Source organism: Giraffa tippelskirchi, chromosome 10 (genome assembly GCF_054371585.1).
Source record: "Giraffa tippelskirchi isolate mGirTip1 chromosome 10, T2T-mGirTip1v1.2.pri, whole genome shotgun sequence".
Taxonomy (NCBI): Eukaryota; Metazoa; Chordata; class Mammalia; order Artiodactyla; family Giraffidae; genus Giraffa; species Giraffa tippelskirchi.
Genome location: NC_137284.1, coordinates 154,977,958 through 154,990,095, shown reverse-complemented (window position 1 = coordinate 154,990,095; position 12,138 = coordinate 154,977,958). Strand labels below are relative to the sequence as shown.

Sequence of the window (12,138 nt, the reverse complement as noted above, 5' to 3'; positions counted from 1 at the left end):
TCCCTTGACAACGTGCTTGTCATAACCCCGCGAGGGCTTCTCCCCAGAACTTGTTGTCTTTCCAAATGTCTTCTCTCCTGTGCCAGAGTGAAGTGAGGCAGACTGGCCTGTCGCTGTAACTCACCTGTAGCCTATCCACCCCTGTTGTTTTATGACCTGTCTTTGCTGTAGAAGCCAGTGTGCTCTGTGTCCCTTTGCTCTGGGCTCTGCTGCAGGTATCAGTCTAGGCCGATCAGGAGACAGAAACTGCACAGTAATTTAAACAGGGACGTTTAAAATAAAGAATGATTGTGCTATGAAAGGGGAATAACTATAAAGGTGCAAAAGTGAAAGAAAGTGAAAGTACTCAGACGTGTCCAACCATGGGATTTTCCAGGCACGTGTCCTGGAGTGGGTTGCCATTTCCTTCTCCAGGGGATTTTCCTGACCCAGGGATCAAACCTGGGCCTCCCACATTGTGGGCAGACACTTTGCCGTCTGAGCCACCAGGGAAGCCCCATAAAGGTGCAAAGAAAACCCTAAAGGTATCCCTGGGGTGAAGGGCCCAGTCAAGGGCAAATTTGAAAGGGGAACCCGTCACCAAAGCTAAGGATTCAGACCTCATCGAGGAAGGTGGGATTGTGGCCTGCTCACCAGGTTGCCCCAACCAGACTGGCACATGGTTTCCAGGCAAGCAGGAAGCAGCCTTGGGGGACACAGGTAAGCCTTGTGGAGGTGTGAGGCCTGAAGTGTGCAGTGTCCACACTGGGAGGATGTGAAACCAGACTTCTGGGCAGAGGCAAGTCGAGGCTGGCAGGCAGTTGCATGGGGTGGGGTGGCTGGCAGGTACAGGAGTGGTCACCTGCCCATCTGGGGCTGCAAGGTCACCAAGTGATTCGTCCTCTGGGTGTGTACCTGGGGCAGAGCATCACCAGGTGTCCTTACACACCCACACCACTGCCCAACTTGCAACAGGAGGGCCAGGGGCTAACACCTGCAGCAGGAACTAGGCAGAGGACCACTTTCTCCTACAATGTCCCTCCTGCACCTTCTACTGACAGCTGTTAATATTGTGCTCACTTGAAGGAGAAACACTTAAAGAACCCAGTCCATTGTCCCACAGCAGGTATGGAAGGGTGAATTTGGAGCTGAGCATCAATAAATCAATAACTGGCACACCATGTGACTTGTTTTGGCCAACAGGATGTGGGTAGATATGATGCAAGCAGCGCCCCAAGATCTACTCGTGAGGTTGGGTTTGCCCTCTGGCACTTCCGCCCTTACCCTGAGCCAGGCTTACCCTGAAAGCTTCTCTGCTTTGGCCGGGCCCCTGAATGAGCACACAAGACCCAACCCTGAGCCCTGCTTACTGAGAGGCGCCAAGGCCAGCTGGCCCACAGCTGGAAGCCCACACACCCAGCCCAGCCCAGCCTAGACTAGCTGATTCCTGCAAACCCATGGCTGTGACAATAAATGCTTATCGTCGTGTGTTACTGGTTGGGGGTGGCTTGTTATGCAACATTAATAAGACTGGCCAGTGCTGAAATCAGTGTCTTGAAGGAGGCTCTGGCTGTACCCAAAGGTTGAAGGGCACATGGTGGTCTTCTGCATACTCATATCTGCTTCCTATCTTGTCCAGTCTGGGAATGTAAATGTTTATTGCAGTAAGTACTGCAAGTGGTCTACTACTACAAGTCTACAGCGTCCTGTCACTGGATTTGGGCTGTGTGGGGGTGGATAACTTGTCATAGGTTTCCAGGTGCCTCACCTGGACCTAATGTAGATCCTGAACTTTGTCTGATTGAATGAGGCTTTGAGGACTTGGGATAAAGCTGAGTATATTTTGCATGTGGTAGAGCTGTAAATAATTATGACTGAGAGGGCAGACCATGGTAGATTAAACTTTTCCCCTGCCTTACTCACTTATTCTGTCTTGTGATACAAGCACATGTGATACAAGCAGAAGTTTGTGATCTGCTTGCGTCGTCGGACATGACTTTTTGCATTTTTGCCATTTCCAAGAGAAAGCTTCCCCTGCTAGCTGCTACTCCTCCAACTGGGACTCTGGAATGAACAGACAGGGAGCAAACCCAAGCCCAGTTCACAGAGAGAAACCAAGCACAGATGGACCCACAGCTTGAAGCAGGGCCACCAGGTAAAGTCCAGCTGAGATCCATCATTGTTTGGCATCTGTGCTGCTGCCCTATGAACATGAAAATAAATGCTTACTGTTGCATGAATTAGAATCCTGGGATTATTTGTTTTGAAGCATTACCATGGGCATCGCTGACTGATACAACTATGGTTCTTACAGTCTTCTCTCCCCCACTACAATGCTCACCAGGTTCTGAGTGAGAGGAGAGGATGAGACTTCAGTTTTTGAAAAAATTCGGTTTGTGGCTAGAGGGTGGAAAACTGTCTATTAGACAAGTGTGGGCTCTCTGGGGAATGGAAAAAAGATGAACTCATGGACAGAAGTCAGTCTCTACTCAGTTTGTGGTGGGTCCACCAATGTCCACAGTCTGATTGGGAATGAACAAAGTTTCTAGCATACTGTGGAACTGTTTGGTGTGGCAACACAGGTGAAATAAGCTAAGGAGGACCTTCATTTAGTTAAGGGGGTATAGCTCAGGGGGAGAGCATTTGACTGCAGATCAAGAGGTCCCCGGTTCAAATCCGGTGCCCCCTGCTGGTAGCTTGCTTTATTACCAGATACAGATAAATGACCCTATTTAGCATTCGTCACCATCGTCACCACGAGTCACCATCATCACCACTTTTCCATGGTCCTTGTCAGCTTTCTCAGGTCCCTTGTGTTCTCTGACACGGATGATGGGGTACGTGTGTACCGCTTAGGTCATGTCCAACCACTTGCGATCCCATGGACTGTAGCCAGCCAGCCTCCTCACAGTTCTGTCTTTAATGATCTGTGTGTGTTTCACTTATTCTTGAGTTCTTCTTTAAAATTTACATTATGGAGGACACACTGAATCACAGGTTCCCTACCCAGCTTGACTGCACCGGAATTACTTAGGGACATTATTAAAAATATAGATTAGCAGGAGGACGGGGCAATATAGGGAATTAAGAGGTACAAGCTATTTGGTTATAAAATAAGCTACAAAGAGATATTGTACAACACAGGGAATATAACCAATATTTTATAATAACTGTAAATGGAATATGACCTTTAAAAGTTGTGAATCACTACATTATACACTTGTAACATATATTATTGTACAACAACTCTACTTCAATAAAAAATAAAATTAAAAAATTTTGAAATACAGATTAGCCCCAGAAATCCTGACTTAGTAGAACTAATGAGGGGCATGTGAGCTTTGTTTTGAGGAAGGACACACTCCGCTGCTAACCTTGACGCCAAAATCCAGTGAGTCTAAGTGGCTAGAAGATTATTTTGGAATTGTGTGTGCATGCTAAGTCATTCAGTCGTGTCCAACTCTTTGTGACCCTATGTGTAGCCCGCCAGGCTCCTCTGTCCCTGTGATTCTCCAGGCAAGAATACTGGCGGGGGTTCATGCCCTCCTCCAGGGGCTCTTCCCGACCCAGGAATCGAACCCAGGTCTCCTGCGGCTCCTGCATTTCAGCCAGATTTCCGCTGAGCCACCGGGGACGCCCTTTGGAACTTATAAGCCTGTATGATGCTAAACAACCTCTGGTGGCAAACCTCAGAGCTGAAGCTGGTGCCTTCAGCCCAGGACTGAGGGAAGACAGGGTGCAGGGCTGTAGGCATAGACCATGGCCAGGTGTACAGAGGTGGGAGGATGTGGGACAGGTGAGGAGGGCACAGGCATGGGAGAGTGGTGACAGGTTATAGTGGCACAACATTGCCAGGTGGGGTGACTGCCCATAAGTAGTAACTCAGCTCCCTTCCTTAAAGTTCAGAATTGAAACAGGCTTATAGACGCCACTGACTGTGTCTGAGTAAAACCTCTGATTGATGACTCACAGCATCCTTGTTTATAGGCAGATGTGTTGCTTCCTTTTCCATTTTACCCCAGCCTTTCAACCCTTTTCCATGTTTTAAGGATTCCCTATTGTGTGAGCGTGAGCCCTGGTGGAAGAAATGGCTCTGCTGACAGCTGCAGAAGCCAAAATCAAAGGCTATTTCCTCCCTCTGTCCTCCTGGCATCTCTGACTCACATGATATCCGTAGACTGAGTGATACACAGCCCAGAGTTGGCAGAGCCCGAGCACCGTCCTGTAGCGCCCTAACCAGCGTGACTTGCCCAGCAGGCTGGCTGGGTTCCCTTGGACCATCCCTGCTTCATGAACCCATGTCTCCAACCTTCCTTCAGTGCCAAGAACTCTCCAACATCAGACAATTCTTGTCTTACCAGTTTCTCTTTCTAGAACACTGTGCCTAGCTTAATACAACAACTGGAATGGGTTGCAGACAAAAGACTTTAAAGAAAAATAGGGCAGATGTAGGACTGGTTTTCTGTCCTAATTGGGACTGAAGAAAGTGGAAATCCTTTGATTCTTCGGGGCCAGGAAACCGGGAACCCAAGGCTTTCAGCGGTAAAGTAGCTGAGTAATTGATCACACAGATGCAACTGACTGTCTGGATTCGAGGCTGGCTATTCATCCGGAAGGCATTTAATGGCTATTTATAACTGGCATCCTTTCTGATTGGTCAGTGTCTGTGGTTGTGGTTGACGGTTTTGAGTATCACCTTTTCTTGGACCAAACTTTGAAAGACCAGCTGTTGTTCTGAGGATGGTATGAAGGGCTGAGTCTGAAGGCTTTGGGAAGCTCAAAGACACATGATGGAAAGCTCAAATGTCTACATTCTCTTCTCTGACTCAGGTGGAGATGGTCAGTCTTCCCAATGACTGCACTGAAAAACTCAGCTTGTGCTGCTGAATGATGGAGCCTGCTGAGAAATGAAGGCACAGTTGCCAAATAACAATCCTAGCTGGGTTCATTGTTTTCCCCGTTTCTGGTATCAATTGCCCTTCAGTGACGGCCACTCCTGCAAAGTTTCAGAGACTGTGAGGACAACTCACACTTGAAACTCACGTTGCTGTATCTTGCCCTCACCTTAGCTTTTATTGGGAGTGTTTCCTGTTCCTCAGGTAATGGTACCAAGGATGTTAAAATACTTAGACACAGAAGATGAAAACTTGCTTTAACAACTATTTCTTTTAAACATCAAGGTATATACTTCAGAACACTTCAGTGACAGAACATTTTGGTCTACTGAAGAATCCGCTTGATAGCTAAACACTTCAGACCACAAAGTTAACACAGGTTACATATACACCTTACAACAAACGTAACTACTTCCACCTGTTAAAATAGTGCCAGGCCTCTAGAAGTTAGTGTGTTAAGCTGAACCAGCTTGATTGGAGTCATTGTCCATACATAGGGCTTGTTTTCCAAAGAAAAATATTGTTTAGAGTAGCAAAATTATAAGCCTGCCCAGGCATGTTGTAAAGCCGCTGGAAAAGTAACTTGGAGCAAGTTTTGTGAATGGAAATGTAGCGCTCAAGTCACATTCTGCTTTAAAAAGTTGTAACAAATACAGATGAATTAAAAAGAAAAAAAAAAAAAATACTTAGACACAAACATGGTCTCCCTGAGTAGTTGTGTAGAGCCAGCGGTTACTAGTTGCCAAGTTCTACATCTATGTACATATGCTTTTATATTCATAGTAATCCCAAAGCTTTTTTAAAAAAATATTTAACTCATACACACACACACACACACAAACTTGACATCTCCCATTTGAATGTCTGTGGTAGCTTAGACTTTCTGTCTTATTCATCCAATAACATCTAATAATAAATTGAGTTTTGTAATAAGAGAAGGGCTTCCCAGGTGACTCAGTGGTAAAGAATCTGCCTGCAATGTAAGAGACGTGGGTTCAATCCCTGGGTTGAGGAGATCCCCTGGAGTAGAAAATGGCAACCCACTCCAGTATTCTTGCCTGGGAAATCCCATGGACGGAGAGTCAGACACGACTTAGCAACTAAACAACAGTAAGAGAAAGAGCCTTGGTACGAGTTCAAAGGGATATTTGGCAGAAGCAAAAAGTGCAGAATGGGAAAGCACTGATCTCCCAATTTCTCTATCCTCTCATATGTCCAGTTGCGACAACAACTATTCCTGTACGGCAAACACAGCAACCGCTTCTTCACATTTCTTGATGCAAATATCTCAATAATAACTAACGTTGTGGACGGGTGGGAGTACTCTGACTTCTCAACCTCCATTTCCCCGTCCTAATAGCATTCTGGTTTTCACTTGGATCGAGTCTGGTAAGATTGGAATCTCAGACCTTCTATAACTAAGAAGTGAGCATGCCTTGATACTAACTGGGTCATGCAAATGATCCCTCCTTGGAAGGAATCTGAGCCTTGCGCAAGAGACAAAGCACCCAGATTGGCTGGTTCTGGATTCTGCAAATGCATTTCCCTGGCTACTCCAGCCTCACGGTGAGATTGCTACTGCAGTCTTCAAAGCTGACTTCAGAATCTTGGAGTTTGACTTGGTCCTGCCTTTCACATTGTCATAGCAAGTTTGTGATGCATTTCCAATAAATCACCCTTAAATTAGGAAAAGAAGTTCGCTGAAAAATGGATACAACTGTTTTCACTCTGTTCTTACTTTCTGGCAACTGGAAGATCAAAGCAGTGATATGCTTGCACCAGTGGTGAATGAGGGTCAGAAGCTTTGTAAGAAAAACCTATCTGGTTCTGCAGAAATGCAAAAACTTTCTCAAATAATAAAACTACTGGAGTCACCAAGATGAGGTCAGAGATCCTGAATCGGGTGTCACTGCGTGATGAGACAGCATCCTGGATGCTGCGTCTTCTGTGCAACGTGATCAGGAAGAAAGCAGGTGAAATCTGGGCAGCCAGGACCTGTCTCCGCTGACCCATTTCAATCCCTATTCGAATCAGTTTCTTTTCAGATAAAAGCATTTCTTAAGTGACACTGACAATTGAAACCATTGCTTTTTTAAAAAGCAAGACTGAATTGTCTGGAAAAAAGCAAATAAGTCATTTCAGAGATAATACATGTTTATAATGTGTGTATAATTTTCTTACAGCAATTAACTCTTCTTCTTGTTTTATGATGATTTTTAACAATAGAAGTCTTAATTACTTTTTCATGCCAATAAAAAAAAAACTTTCAGGACACCTTTCTTAGTAGCTGCATAGTATTACATATGGCTGCTGCTACCATTTATTTAGCCAGCCCTTCTCTGTTGGATATCTATGCAGTTTCTAATTCCACTCCTATAGACAGCTCTGCGAACGGTCCTGTTGAAGACATGTCTCTGTTTTTCATCTTATTTTGCTTTATCATAAATTCCTAGACATGGAATTTATGCTTATTGATGTTTAAGCCATTATATTGTGAAATTTTTCTCCAGAAAAGACATGTAGATATGTACTGTCAACATCAGAGTCTGAAAACACCAGCAAATAGATTTTAATTGTGAAATATACATATAGAAAGCTTATATGTACTATTTAATACAGTATTTAATAAATACTTATAGATACCCATGTATCCACTGCCGAGGAAGAAATAAAACATTGCTAGCCACCCCCTTCCCTGGTGGCTCAGCAGTAAGGAATCTGCCTACAATGCAGGAGACACCAGAGATGCGAGTTTGATCCCCGGTGGGGAAGATGCCCTGCAGGAGGAATCCAATCCCCTGCAGGAAGATCCCCTGAGAATCCTGCAGGCCACCTCAGGATCCATTTGTGTCCCCTTTACTTATCACGACATCTTCCCTTCTAACTTGTATCCTGATCTTTGTGAAAATAATATGTGTATATCAATTAGGTCGTGTTTGTCAGCTCTGTTAATTGATTCTTCACACCTTACTGCCATATTATTTACCTGTTGTATAAGTTATTGAGAAAGGTAAAGTCTCCTCAATCCTATGATTGAGGATTTGTCCATTTCTCCTTTTTATTTCTGTCCATTTTGTTTTATATGTTTTGATACTATGTTATTGGGTGCATTTAGATTTAGAATTGTAATATTTCCACTGACTTCCTTATCATTTTTTAGCAGATTAGAAATCATTCCACTTTATTAACATACACCAAGTTCACACATAGTCTGAATAAAACCTTTCAAAATCCACTGTGTGATCCTTAACTAAAATACAGATTATGGGAAGAAGTAAAATTATTATTATATGGAGATGACATGATACTCTATATAGAAAACCCTAAGGATTCTACACAAAGACTGCTAGAACTGATAATAAATTCAGCAAAGTAGCAGGGTACAAGATTAACATACAGAAATTATTGCATCTCTTTACACTAACAATGAAATATCAGAAAGAGAAAAAAATCCCATTAAAGATCATGTTTTAGAAACCACCTAGGAATAAATCTGAGTGAGGAGGTGAAAGACATATGCTATAAAACATTGATAAAGGAAATTGAAGATGACTCAAAGAAATGGAAAGGTATCCCATGCTCTCAGATTAGAAGAATCACTGATTTATCATGTGTGAATTGCCCATTCAAACAACAGTGATTCCCTTCGCTAAAGTCTTAGGAGATGCATGGGTGTGTGAAGCATCTATATTTTTGAAAACATACATTTTAGTAACTGTTCTCTATAGACGGGGATGCTCACTGGAGATCTTACAGTGGAGAGGGATTCTCTGATTTCAGTGGGGACGGGAGGATGCTAGGGTGTTAGAGTTCAAGAAGTGTGATTCTTCACCTCCAGATGCAAGTTGGAGGTTACTCTCTGATCCGTGCCACACAGAGCGTGGCTGTGCTGACTGGTCATGAGGTCCTTGGGGCTGACGTGGGAAGCCTGCCCCCTCCTCAACTTGTAGCACAAGGAGATTCCTGACCTCTCACTTGGTTCCCAGATCTGAATCGGTTCAGAGGCCCAGCATCCCTTGAAAGGGAAATCTGAGTAAACCTGAGTAAAGGATTCTTCCAAAATATCCAACCGGGGGATGTGAACTTACTCCTAGATTTCCCCAAAGGGCCCTTCAGCCATTTACCTGGAAACTCTTCACTAGGGAAAGACTAATAACCATGTATCTTCCAGATTATTGGTGTCTATTGCCTCTGTGAAACTTCTGGAGGTCTACTATTTGAGGGAACATCAGAATATCCCAGGAATGACGACATCCTATACCTCGCCCTGTTGAAACACCACAGTCACAGCTAATAGCCTCCCCTGGAGGATCCCATCCAAGCCGAGGACCAGAGGGAGGAAGAACAGCAGCAGATGTGAGCCAAAGCCTAGGTCTATCTGGTGGAGCCCAGGAGGAGGTCGTGCAGGAGGCGGGGTCCTGAAGGGGCCAGAATAGATACAGCGCAGGATGGAGGGAGTCTCAGTACCAATTACAAGCCATGGCTTTACAAGCAGTGCCTTCAGCCTGGAATCCGAGATGGCTGCAAGAAAGAATATTTTCTTTCTTCCCACCACCCCCTTCTTTTTACCTCCCAGAACTTAGCTGTGTTACAAGAATAATGAGTCCCGTTCCTGACACACCTTTGCCACAGTCCTCCATGGCCCCCTGGGTGGCAGCCATCTGATGTTTTAGCTGCTAAGAAGGATCAGTCAGTGACATCGCCAGAGCCTGTCCTTCGGTGGTGGGTGGTCTGTCCTGCTCCAGAGCAGGGCTTGGCAAGGAGAGGCCTGTCTCTAGGACCCCAGAGGGGTCAGCTCTTCAGCCAGGCCAACCTGCTGATTTGGGGCCTCCTGCAGAAAGCTGGAGCTGCATTTGGGCCTTGCGTGGAGGCTGCAGGCTTAGTGGCCAAATACCTGCGCTGGTGTCCACCAAGTCTCTGCAGACTCTGCCAAGGCCCCCTGGACTTGGCCACGGATGAAGGGAAACATCACAGAGGAGGTGATGGCAATGGAAACCCAAAGTCCATCCGTGCTTCTAGAGGGCACAGTGTAGAGGCCCCAGGTGGGTACTGAGAGAGGGGAGCTTCAGGTCAGGGTAGAGGAGTGTCCAGGCCCCACGAGCACAGGAGAACTGAGCTCATGGCCAGAGAAGGGTCAGTCTGCACTGAGGTCCGTCTGCCAGGTGCCCAGGAACAGACTAGGGACGAACAGGAATGACGGTGTGCTGGTGAGGGCGGGGAGCACACGGATTAATAGCAATAAACCTCAATTGTCCCACAAAGGGGGTATAGCTCAGGGGTAGGGCATTTGACTGCAGATCAAGAGGTCCCCGGTTCAAATCCGGGTGCCCCCTAAGGAGCCTGCTTTTATGCCCTGAAACAGCTCTGTCCCCCCAACTTTAGGAAGAGAGAAGGGGGGTCAGGACCACATGGTTACAGGTCTTCCTCTGCCACAAAGCCAGGTGGGGTCCAACACCCAACCCCCCTGCACTTGGTCAGACCTTTCTCGTGGCTTCGGGTGGACTTTTGTCTTATTCTTTGCCCACCCATCACCGGATCGTTCTTCCTCTATTTTAGCAGAAGCTTCTGAGCACTCAATGAGGAGCCTGGAGGAATAAGAGCTTATGGTGAGAAGAGGGCGGGTCAGCCAGGCCATAGAGCCGACCAGGGAGAAACAGAAATGCCTGGGGTGGAGAGAGACTTCCCTGGTGGTCCAGTGGCTGGGACTTTACCTTCCAGTGCAGGGGGAGCAGGTTCAATCTCTGACTGGGGAGCGAAGATCCCACATACCTCTAGGCCAAAAAAGCAAAACATAAAACAAACAACATTGTAACAGATTAAAAAATACAAACTTAAAATACAATGACTGGGAGCCTGGAGGACCCTCCCAGGGGAGGGCACAATCACGAAACAGTGTCACATAGGAAAGGGTGGAAAGTGGGCTCCTGGCTCAGGGGAGTGGCCTCTGACTGCAGATTAAGAGGGTTGGATTTTCAAGCCCACGCAAGCTTATTTCGTTTAGTACCAGACATCGGGTGGAGGGCTTCCCAGGTGACTCAGTGGTAAAGAATCCACCTGCAATGCAGGAGACGTAAGAGACACAGGTTCGATCCCTGGGTCGGGAAGATCCCACTTCAGTCTTCTTGCCTGGGAAATCCCATGGACAGAGAAGCCTGGCAGGCTACAGCCCACAGGGTTGCAAAGAGTCGGACATGACTGAACAACTGAACACACACACACACACACACACACACGCACACATCAAGTGGAAACCTTTCGGGTCATCTCTGGGGAAGGTCTATCTCACCCCACCCAGTCAGGGCTTGGCCACAGGAATGGGCAGCAGATGAAGGCAGTGGGCAAGGTTGTGCCCTGCCCCGGGGTAGGGGTTGGGTGGGTAGGAAGAGCCTGAGAACCAGCCATGAGGATCTGGTCCCAACCCTATTATTAATCAGGCGTGTGTGCACAGGCACATCTCTTAATTATGGCCTCTTTTTGAGCCTATAATATGGACCACAAAACTAAATTGGTGATTCCCAATTCTCCCTTTCTTTGGGGATCTTCTCCAGAGTTTGTTAAAAATAGAGTGGAGACTTTCCTGCTGGTCCAGTGGCTAAGACTCTGTGTTTCCAAGGCAGGGGGCCCAAGTTCGATTCCTAGTCAGGGAACTAGAACCCACATGGCACAACTATAACAGGATGCAGCCAAATAAATTTTTTTTAAATTCAAAAGAAATGATCTTGCCAAAAAAATTGTATTTAAAAATATAGAGAACTTCTCTGGTGGCCCAGTGGTTAAGAATCCACCTGCCAATGCAGGGGACCCGGGTTTGATCCCTGGTCCAGGAAGATTTCACAAGCCTCAGAGCAACTAAGCCCAGTACGTCAACGACTGAAGCCCACATGCCCTGGAGCCCGTGCTCTGCAACAAGAGAAGCCACTGCAATGAGAAGCCCACACACTGAAATGAGAGAGTAGCCCCCACTCGCCACAACTAGAGAAAGCCCATGCAGCAACAAAGACCCAGCATAGCCATAAATAAATAATTTTTTAAAAAAGAAATGGAGTTCTTTGATTTCATGGCCAACCCTTCTGATTCAGGAAGTCTGACCTGGAGCCTTGAACTTCATGTCCATGAAAGCACATTCTTCTTTCCTACCTCACAGACCCATGTGCATCCCAATTGGGGCACTGTGGCCTTAGTTTAGTCCAGAGGCCATCGATGACACAGCCATGGACTTCTACTGATGGCTTGGCCCTGGACAGCTGGCTGGGGGCAGAGGATG

General features: G+C 46.2%; 1 non-coding gene across 1 annotated transcript; it reads left to right on the top strand.

The window, feature by feature from the left end:
* Window positions 1-10,135: 10,135 nt before the first annotated feature.
* On the top strand, window positions 10,136-10,207 carry TRNAC-GCA (transfer RNA cysteine (anticodon GCA)). The gene has a single exon. It is a non-coding gene; the product is annotated as a tRNA-Cys (tRNA).
* Window positions 10,208-12,138: the final 1,931 nt, after the last annotated feature.